Here is an 11,099-nt window from a genome sequence, read left to right on the forward strand (position 1 = left end):
ATTTGCTGGATCGCTAGTATCATCGGTCGGTGCCATCGACCGTGATAAGATCCAGACGACGTGACAGGAATCGGGCGAAGGTCAATGCTTGGGCTTTCCGCTGAACCTTAGGGTTATCCGGTGCACGGGGGTACGTTATGTAGGTTTGTTAGTTCTTTCGAGAGATCGTGATTTCGTTCGTTCCGGGCGCGCTGCGGTTTTTCTTCCATCGTCTGATTGTTGGGGCTCCCTTTCCGTAGTAGCCTCATATTGTTTCTTTCGTTCCAAGTTAGACAAATGTGTCTTTGATACCGAATGCGGCCAGTAGGGTTGCGAATTATTGTACTGATCGATGTAATCGTTGTGTGGGAGATAGATGGTGTGTTATGTATGCTGTCTTACGTTTGTAAAGATTCGTGTAACTGCTGCGTAGGAGATAGGTGTTTCGCGGTTAGGCTACGAAATAACTATCTCTTTACGCAGGCCCATGAAGTAGTGTCAGAACTCGACATTCTTGCCAGTAGGTTGAATGTCGAGACCGATGCATAATGTTGAATCACTCATGGGCGGGTCTCGTGCGTAGTCACCTCCTCGTGGTGAGACCTGGTAATTGGCATCGTTTTCCAAAAATTAATCAGTTGATTAATCTTTGGAAAACGATGCCAAGCTAAGAACTACGCACCAGTCCAGTTTGGGTCTCCAAAAGCCTCTAAGAGAATTCTGTTCAAACTAAGTGATAGTCGAAAACTAGTATTAAAGAAGTGTGAATTTAATCTTAGTTTGCAGAAACTATTAAAATGATGAAAATGGATATCGTATTAAATCTTTAAAGATGCCAATTTACGATAAAAACTAAGAAATCGTTCAATTTGATTTTGTTATAATGGAAACACCGTCCCCTGCTATGTGAAAACATCGTTACCGTTTGATTAACAAACCGGCATCTTGTCAAGGTATATAAGTAACACGGAATTCACGCGCGAGCTCTTTTGTGCCTGAAATTCCGGAGAGTGAACATCGAAGAAGAATTTAAATATAAGGTAAATAAAACAAAAAATATCAAATAACAACATTGCAACTAGCAATTTACAACGTCTGAACCATTAATTTACAACACTTAAGTTATTAATTTATAACATTTAAGTCATTAATTTATAACATTTAAGAAATTTATTTATAACGCCAAAACTATTAATTTATAACATTTATGCTATTAATTTATTACATTAAAGCTATTAATCTACAACATCCAAGCTACTAATTTACAATATTTAAACTATTAATTTATATCATTTAGGCTATTAATTTACAACATCTAAGCCATTAATTTACAACATTTAAACTGTTATTGTATACATTTATGCTATTAATTTATTACATTTAAGCTATTAATTAATAACACTTAAGCCATTAATTTGTAACTATTAAACTATTAATTTATAACATTTAAGATGTCAATTTACAACATTTAAATTATTAACTTATAATATTTAAGCTATTAATATATAATATTTAAGCCATTAATTTACAAGATTTAAACTATTAATTTATAACATTTGAGCTATTAATTTGTAACGTCTTGGTCATTAGTTTACAACATTTAAACAGTTATTGTATACATTTATGCTATTAATTTATAACATTTGAGCTATTAATTAATAACATTTAAGCCATTAATTTGTAACTATTAAACTATTAATTTATAACATTTAAGATGTCAATTTACAACATTTAAATTATTAACTTATAATATTTAAGCTATTAGTTTATAATATTTAAGCCATTAATTTACAAGATTTAAACTATTAATTTATAACATTTGAGCTATTAATTTGAAACGTCTAGGCCATTAATTTACAACATTTAAACTGTTATTGTATACATTTATGCTATTAATTTATAACATTTAAGATATTAATTTATAACATTTAAGCCATTAATTTGTAACTTTTAAACTATTAATTTATAACATTTTAGCTATTAATTTACAACATTTAAACTATTAATTTATAACATTTAAGCTATTAGTTTGTAACGTCTAGGCCATTAATTTACAACATTTAAACTGTTATTGTAGACATTTATGCTATTAATTTATAACATTTAAGCTATTAATTAATAACATTTAAGCCATTAATTTGTAACTATTAAACTATTAATTTATAACATTTAAGATATCAATTTACAACATTTAAATTATTAACTTATAACATTTAAGCTATTAATTTATAATATTTAAGCCATTAATTTACAATATTTAAACTAATAATTTATAACATTTAAGCTATTAGTTTGTAACGTCTAGGCCATTAATTTACAACATTTAAACTGTTATTGTAGACATTTATGCTATTAATTTATAACATTTAAGCTATTAATTAATAACATTTAAGCCATTAATTTGTAACTATTAAACTATTAATTTATAACATTTAAGATATCAATTTACAACATTTAAATTATTAACTTATAACATTTAAGCTATTAATTTATAATATTTAAGCCATTAATTTACAAGATTTAAACTATTAATTTATAACATTTGAGCTATTAATTTGTAACGTCTAGGCCATTAGTTTACAACATTTAAACAGTTATTGTATACATTTATGCTATTAATTTATTACAATTAAGCTATTAATTAATAACATTTAAGCCATTAATTTGTAACTATTAAACTATTAATTTATAACATTTAAGATATCAATTTACAACATTTAAATTATTAACTTATAATATTTAAGCTATTAGTTTATAATATTTAAGCCATTAATTTACAACACTTAAACTATTAATTTATAACATTTGAGCTATTAATTTGTAACGTCTAGGCCATTAGTTTACAACATTTAAACTGTTATTGTAGACATTTATGCTATTAATTTATAACATTTAAGCTATTAATTTTTAACGTGTAGGCCATTAATTTCTAACTTTTAAGCTATTAATCTACAACATCCAAGCTACTAATTTACCATATTTAAACTAATAAATTATAACATTTCAGCTATTAATTTATAACATTTAAGCCATTAATTTACAACATTTAAACTGTTATTGTATACATTTATGCTATTAATTTATAACATTTAAGATATTAATTTATAACATTTAAGCCATTAATTTGTAACTTTTAAACTATTAATTTATAACATTTAAGCTATTAATTTACAACATTTAAACTATTAATTTATAACATTTAAGCTATTAGTTTGTAACGTCTAGGCCATTAATTTACAACATTTAAACTGTTATTGTAGACATTTATGCTATTAATTTATAACATTTAAGCTATTAATTTTTAACGTGTAGGCCAGTAATTTCTAACTTTTAAGCTATTAATCTACAACATCCAAGCTACTAATTTACAATATTTAAACTAATAATTTATAACATTTCAGCTAATAATTTATAACATTTAAGCCATTAATTTACATCATTTAAACTGTTATTGTATACATTTATGCTATTAATTTATAACATTTAAGCTATTAATTTGCAACATTTAAACCATTAATTTATATCATCTGATCCATCAATTTATAACATTTGAGCCATTAATCTAAAACAATTGCTCCATTAATACCTAACAGTTATACCAATAATCTATAACCACATTCTCCCATTAATTCAAAGTAGTTATGCTCTTAATTTATAGCAGTTGTACCGTTAATCTGTTGTAGCTCTGCATTCATTGATTTAAATCAATACCATCAATTCGTAGTGAGTGAATTAATGATTTATTTTGTTTCATTTTATTAACGAAATCTATCAAGTCTTTGAAGTACTATTTTATTTCTATGTAGCATTATTTTTTAATTTTCAATACAGTATTTAATTTCTCATTTCACTATTTCGTAGAAAACCTGTCTTAACACAGAGTGTAATCTTAAGATGTAATTTTCCATGTCTGCTCGAAACTAAGGAAACAACACCATACTCATGGAATCAAGGAAGCGAGTGCAATTTAACCGAAGACAACCACATCTTCTCTGTAGCTGGACATAAGTCAGAGGACATTTCAAATCATGTTGTTGTTTTGCCTCGGAGTATCAAGACCGTTAGATTGCAAGTAATATAAGAACAAATAAACTCCGGGCAAAACAATATGGCCGCTACAATGTCGCTTTATTATAAAATAATTTTACATCTTTGCTTCCAATGCTTAAAAACTGTTTATGTAAATGGGACCCGAGCGTAGTTACCTCCTCGTGGTGGGTCCCGGTAATTGGTATCGTTTCCCAAATAATAATACACCAAGTACTATTTTGAATATTAGCATTATTATTTGAGAAGCGATATCAAGCTAAAAACTACTTCAATATAGTCTGGTCTTGATCATCCAAAATAGTTTTGGTGATCTAGACCGGACTAAGACCCCCCCGCGGGGGCGCCGTTGGACATCGTGGGACATCGCGGGACACCGTGGGACATCGCGGGACACCGTGGGATGCGAGCGTTTTAGTCTTAATTAATCTTAAGACAGATACCTATGTCATGTGCATTGTAAGCTCATTCTGTACAAAGATACTTATCTATCTTGGAACGAAAAATAAAAATCTCGTCTCTCGTGATGCCCTCGGTTACCACATTGGAAAAATTGTTCCCACGATTTATCGGTTCACGGTCGCTCAGTTCTTTCAAGCCGTAGCGTGACGTACTCGCTCGCGCGTATTCCGGGTACGTGCGGGTCAACGTGCACTGGGCAACTCTTTGGATTCGTAAGTCGCCCCAAGCACACCTCTGTCTTGATGACTACTCGACGACTGCTCGTCGTTTGCCTCGAATCACGGGAGTTGTCATCGCACCGGTGATACCTGCGATCCGCGATACTGTCCGATTGGTACTTCGGTACTCGGGCAGAGACCTGCATTTCACGTCCTCCGTAATCCTGTTCAAGTGACGAACCCGCGGGGGTGGACCCCACTGTTCAGTTGGGGCCTTGCCTTCGTAATCCTGTTCAGCGGTCCCTCCCCGGGCCTTCATTTGTTCAGTTGGAGTGTGTTAAATCGCAGGCCTATTTGCTGGATCGCTAGTATCATCGGTCGGTGCCATCGACCGTGATAAGATCCAGACGACGTGACAGGAATCGGGCGAAGGTCAATGCTTGGGCTTTCCGCTGAACCTTAGGGTTATCCGGTGCACGGGGGTACGTTATGTAGGTTTGTTAGTTCTTTCGAGAGATCGTGATTTCGTTCGTTCCGGGCGCGCTGCGGTTTTTCTTCCATCGTTTGATTGTTGGGGCTCCCTTTCCGTAGTAGCCTCATATTGTTTCTTTCGTTCCAAGTTAGACAAATGTGTCTTTGATACCGAATGCGGCCAGTAGGGTTGCGAATTATTGTACTGATCGATGTAATCGTTGTGTGGGAGATAGATGGTGTGTTATGTATGCTGTCTTACGTTTGTAAAGATTCGTGTAACTGCTGCGTAGGAGATAGGTGTTTCGCGGTTAGGCTACGAAATAACTATCTCTTTACGCAGGCCCATGAAGTAGTGTCAGAACTCGACATTCTTGCCAGTAGGTTGAATGTCGAGACCGATGCATAATGTTGAATCACTCATGGGCGGGTCTCGTGCGTAGTCACCTCCTCGTGGTGAGACCTGGTAATTGGCATCGTTTTCCAAAAATTAATCAGTTGATTAATCTTTGGAAAACGATGCCAAGCTAAGAACTACGCACCAGTCCAGTTGGGTCTCCAAAAGCCTCTAAGAGAATTTTGGATGATCTAGACTGGACTGCACCGTGGGACATCGTTGGACACCGTGGGACGTCGTTGGTCCAGTATGGATCACCAAAAGCCACGAAAAGAATTTTGGATGATCTATGCTGGACTGCAACGTGGGACATCGTCGGTCCAGTGTGGGTCACCAAATGCCGCGAAAAGAATTTTGGATGATCTAGGCTGGACTGCACCGTGGGACACCGCGGGACACCGTCGGTCCAGTTTGGGGTTAGGTTGGGGTTAGGTTGGGTTAGGTTGGGGTTAGGTTGGGGTTAGGTTGGGGTTAGGTTGGGGTTAGGTTGGGGTTAGGTTGCAGCGGCGGATGGCCGGGAGGAGGCCATGGAGGTGGCGGCATAGTTCAAGCGCCTGCTGCAATGCAATCTCGGTAGGTCGAGAAGAGCGCAAGATCTGCTCTTCCAGACCATCCGGGAGAACGAGGTGGCCCTGGCGGCGGTGGCGGAACCGCATCGTATACCCGACTCGCCCAACTGGATCGGGGACCTGGACGGATCCGCAGGAATAACGTGGACGTCGGCCTCGTGCCTCTTGCTGGACCGTGGCAGCGGCTTCGTCGCGGTTGAGTGGCTAGGAGCGGCGGTGGTGGCGGTGTACGTCTCTCCGAACATCGACCTGGACGCGTACGGGGAGTTTCTGGACCGAGTCGGCGAGTGCGTCCGAGGATGTCTCCCCCGCCAGGTGCTCGTCCTGGGGGACTTCAACGCCCACTCGACGCAATGGGGAAACCCCAGGACCAACTCCCGCGGAAGGATGCTCACCGACTGGGCAGCGGGTCTGGGGCTCCTGCTGGCGAACAGGGGCTCGGCCAGCACCTGCGTGGCGTGGAGAGGATCCTCGGTGGTGGACATCACGTGGGCTACCCCGGAGCTGCTCAGGCGAATCCGCGACTGGAGAGTGGCCGAGGGGGTGGAAACGCTGTCCGACCACCTCTACATTCTGATGGAGGTGACCCTGGGGACCGAGGACGACGCCGGGAGGAGGAGACGACGACGACCGGGAGAGAACCGTCGCCGCCCGCCGCCGCCGCCGCCGCGATGGCGCCTGAAGGAGATGGACAAGGAGATGCTGCGGGCGGCCACGATCGTGTCCGCCTGGAGCTGGGACGCCCGTCGGGCGACCGAGCAGGGAGACATCGACGAGGAGGCGGAGGAGCTCCGAAGATACATGGCCGCGGCGTGCGACGCCTCGATGCCGCGCTCCGTCCCGGGAGGCGGACGAGACCGGGGAACGTACTGGTGGACCCCGGAGATCGCCGAGATGCGAGAGAACTGCGTTCGGGCCCGCAGGAGATTCCTAAGGGCCCGTCGTCGCAGACTGACGCGCGACGAGGAGGAGATCTCCCGCCGTTACGAGGAGTACAGGGAGGCGAGACGGACTCTTCAGCGGGAGATCAAGACCGCGAAATCTCGGTGCTGGACGGAGCTGATCGAGGAGGTCGAATCCGACCCGTGGGGACGGCCGTACAAAGTGGTCACCAAGAAGCTACGACCCTCGGCGCCCCCGCTGACCTCGGACATGGAGCCGACGCTGTTGGACAACGTCGTCGGGACGCTGTTCCCGCCGGAAGACGCGAACGCGAGCCAACCGGCGCCATCCTCCCCCTCCTCCGTCGACGACGACGACGACGACGACGAGGAGACGGCGACGACGACCGCGACGGGATGGAGCGAGGAACTGCGAGTCAGCGACGAGGAGCTCTTCGAAGCGGCCAGGAGGACGGCGTCCCGCGACGTGGCGCCAGGCCCCGACGGAATACCGGGCCGAGCGTGGGCGGAGTCGATCGTCACCATGGCTCCCCGCCTGCGACACCTGTTCGACAGATGCCTGGAGGAGGGCGTCTACCCCCGGACATGGCGGACGGCCAGGCTGGTGCTGCTACGAAAGGAGGGTCGCCCGCCGGACTCGCCGTCCGCGTATAGGCCGATATGCCTGCTGGACGAGGTGGGCAAGATGCTGGAGAGGATCGTCGCCGCCCGGCTGGAGGCTCACATCACCGAGAGGACGCCCGGCTGGCACGACAGCCAGTACGGATTCCGCCGCGGCCGCTCGACCGTGGACGCGGTGAAGAGGCTGAGGGCCATGGCCGAGGACAGGGTCTCCCGGGAGGGGGTGGCGGTGGCGGTGTCGCTCGACGTCACCAACGCCTTCAACTCCATCCCCTGGGGCAGGATCCTGGAAGCCCTGCGCCACTTCGAGGTCCCGGCGTACCTGGTGGGGATCGTTCGAGCGTACCTCGCCGACAGGTACATCGTCTACGCCGGCAGGGACGGAGAGGAGAGAAGACGGATCGAGCGCGGCGTTCCGCAGGGGTCGGTGCTGGGTCCGTTGCTCTGGATCACGGCCTACGACTCGGTCCTCCGATGTCCGATGCCCCCGGGAGCGGGAACGGTGTGCTACGCCGACGACACCCTGGTCCTGGCCGGGGGACGGTGGTGGCACGACACGGCGAACCGCACGGAGGACGCAGTGGCGTGCGCGGTGAGCGCCATTCGGAGGCTCGGCCTGACGGTGTCGCCGGCCAAGTCGGAGGCGCTGTGGTTCTTCGACCAGCGGCGAAGAGGAACGCCTCCCCCCGGGCTGACGGTGAACATCGGCGGAGAAGAGGTCCCGGTGGGACGACAGATGAGGTACCTGGGCCTCACGATCGACAGCGGATGGACCTTCGAACCGCATTTCGAGCAACTGGTCCCGAAGGCGACGGCCGCGGCCAACGCCCTGTGCGGCCTCCTACCGAACATCGGCGGAGCGGGATCGAGAGTCCGCCGACTCTACGAGGGAGTGGTTCGGTCCCGAGTTCTCTACGGGGCACCCGTCTGGGCCAGAAGCCTGGCGACCAGCCGTCGCAGCCTGACCTTGCTGCGGAGGCTGCAGAGGACGACCGCTATCCGTATAGCGAGAGGCTACAGGACGACATCGTACGCGTCGGCGACCGTGCTGGCGGCTTCCCCGCCGTTCGAGCTGCAAGCCTTGGCGCTCGAACGCGTATACGAACACCAGAGGAATCCGACGCCACCGACCGCCGGCCAGCCGGCCTCGAACATCCGGGAGGAGGCGAGGAAGGAGACCTGGGAACGATGGCGCTCGCAGCTGATCCAGGAGGACGCCGTGCGGCCGCACCGGGCCGTTCGCGCCGTGCTTCCCAACTGGGAGGCGTGGAGGGATCGAGGCGGGGCACCGCTGACCTTCAGGATGACGCAGCTGCTCACCGGCCACGGAGTGTTCGGCGAGTACCTGCTAAGGATTCGGCGAGAGACGACGTCCGTCTGTCACCACTGCGAGGAAGAGGAGGACACGGCGCAGCACACGCTGGAGTTCTGCCCGGCGTGGGCGGAACCACGACGCGTCCTGCGGCTCGAAATCGGCGAGAGCTTAGCCCCCGAAGCGGTCGTCGCGGCCATGCTCAGAGGGCGCCAGGAGTACTCCGCTGTCCGCACCTACTGCGAGCAGGTCATGCTGGCGAAGGAGCGGGCGGAACGTAGCAGGGAACGAGATCGCGACCCGTCCAGGAGGTCGCAGCGCCCTAGGAATACAACGCGCTACAGGGGCGCGACGCCGCCACCGGCGCCGCCGCGGCCGCCGTAGGAGCGCGTGGAAACCAGGAAGAGGCGTCAGGGGGACGGGGTCCCCAGAACGACGCAAGAGGAGCGAGGCGCTAGGGGGCGTGGTCCCCCCTAGCGTTCCAAGAAGATCAAGGACGCCTCCCTTCGACGTAAGGAGAGATAGACGCCCGGGGGTAACCGGTAGTAATTCGGGAGAGATCCCGGGTGCATCTCGACTCAGGCGTCAGGACAGGCCACCGTGGAGTTTTAGTCGGTAAGAGTCCGACACTACCCGCCTAGCGGGTGTCCATGAGGATTTCTCCACGAAAAAAAAAAAAAAAAAAAAAAAAAGGTTGGGGTTAGGTTGGGGTTAGGTTGGGGTTAGGTTGGGGTTAGGTTGGGGTTAGGTTGGGGTTAGGTTGGGGTTAGGTTGGGGTTAGGTTGGGTTAGGTTAGGTTGGGGTTAGGTTGGGTTAGGTTGGGGTTAGGTTGGGGTTAGGTTGGGGTTAGGTTGGGGTTAGGTTGGGGTTAGGTTGGGGTTAGGTTGGGGTTAGGTTGGGGTTAGGTTGGGGTTAGGTTGGGGTTAGGTTGGGGTTAGGTTGGGGTTAGGTTGGGGTTAGGTTGGGGTTAGGTTGGGGTTAGGTTGGGGTTAGGTTGGGGTTAGGTTGGGGTTAGGTTGGGGTTAGGTTGGGGTTAGGTTGGGGTTAGGTTGGGGTTAGGTTGGGGTTAGGTTGGGGTTAGGTTGGGGTTAGGTTGGGGTTAGGTTGGGGTTAGGTTGGGTTAGGTTGGGGTTAGGTTGGGGTTAGGTTGGGGTTAGGTTGGGGTTAGGTTGGGGTTAGGTTGGGGTTAGGTTGGGGTTAGGTTAGGTTGGGGTTAGGTTGGGGTTAGGTTGGGGTTAGGTTGGGGTTAGGTTGGGGTTAGGTTGGGGTTAGGTTGGGGTTAGGTTGGGGTTAGGTTGGGGTTAGGTTGGGGTTAGGTTGGGGTTAGGTTGGGGTTAGGTTGGGGTTAGGTTGGGGTTAGGTTGGGGTTAGGTTAGGTTGGGGTTAGGTTGGGGTTAGGTTGGGGTTAGGTTGGGGTTAGGTTGGGGTTAGGTTGGGGTTAGGTTGGGGTTAGGTTGGGGTTAGGTTGGGGTTAGGTTGGGGTTAGGTTGGGGTTAGGTTGGGGTTAGGTTGGGGTTAGGTTGGGGTTAGGTTGGGGTTAGGTTGGGGTTAGGTTGGGGTTAGGTTGGGGTTAGGTTGGGGTTAGGTTGGGGTTAGGTTGGGGTTAGGTTGGGGTTAGGTTGGGGTTAGGTTGGGGTTAGGTTGGGGTTAGGTTGGGGTTAGGTTGGGGTTAGGTTGGGGTTAGGTTGGGGTTAGGTTGGGGTTAGGTTGGGGTTAGGTTGGGGTTAGGTTGGGGTTAGGTTGGGGTTAGGTTGGGGTTAGGTTGGGGTTAGGTTGGGGTTAGGTTGGGGTTAGGTTGGGGTTAGGTTGGGGTTAGGTTGGGGTTAGGTTGGGGTTAGGTTGGGGTTAGGTTGGGGTTAGGTTGGGGTTAGGTTGGGGTTAGGTTGGGGTTAGGTTGGGGTTAGGTTGGGGTTAGGTTGGGGTTAGGTTGGGGTTAGGTTGGGGTTAGGTTGGGGTTAGGTTGGGGTTAGGTTGGGGTTAGGTTGGGGTTAGGTTGGGGTTAGGTTGGGGTTAGGTTGGGGTTAGGTTGGGGTTAGGTTGGGGTTAGGTTGGGGTTAGGTTGGGGTTAGGTTGGGGTTAGGTTGGGGTTAGGTTGGGGTTAGGTTGGGGTTAGGTTGGGGTTAGGTTGGGGTTAGGTTGGGGTTAGGTTGGGGTTAGGTTGGGGTTAGGTTGGGGTTAGGT

This window comes from Bombus huntii, chromosome 12 (genome assembly GCF_024542735.1).
Source record: "Bombus huntii isolate Logan2020A chromosome 12, iyBomHunt1.1, whole genome shotgun sequence".
Taxonomy (NCBI): domain Eukaryota; kingdom Metazoa; phylum Arthropoda; class Insecta; order Hymenoptera; family Apidae; genus Bombus; species Bombus huntii.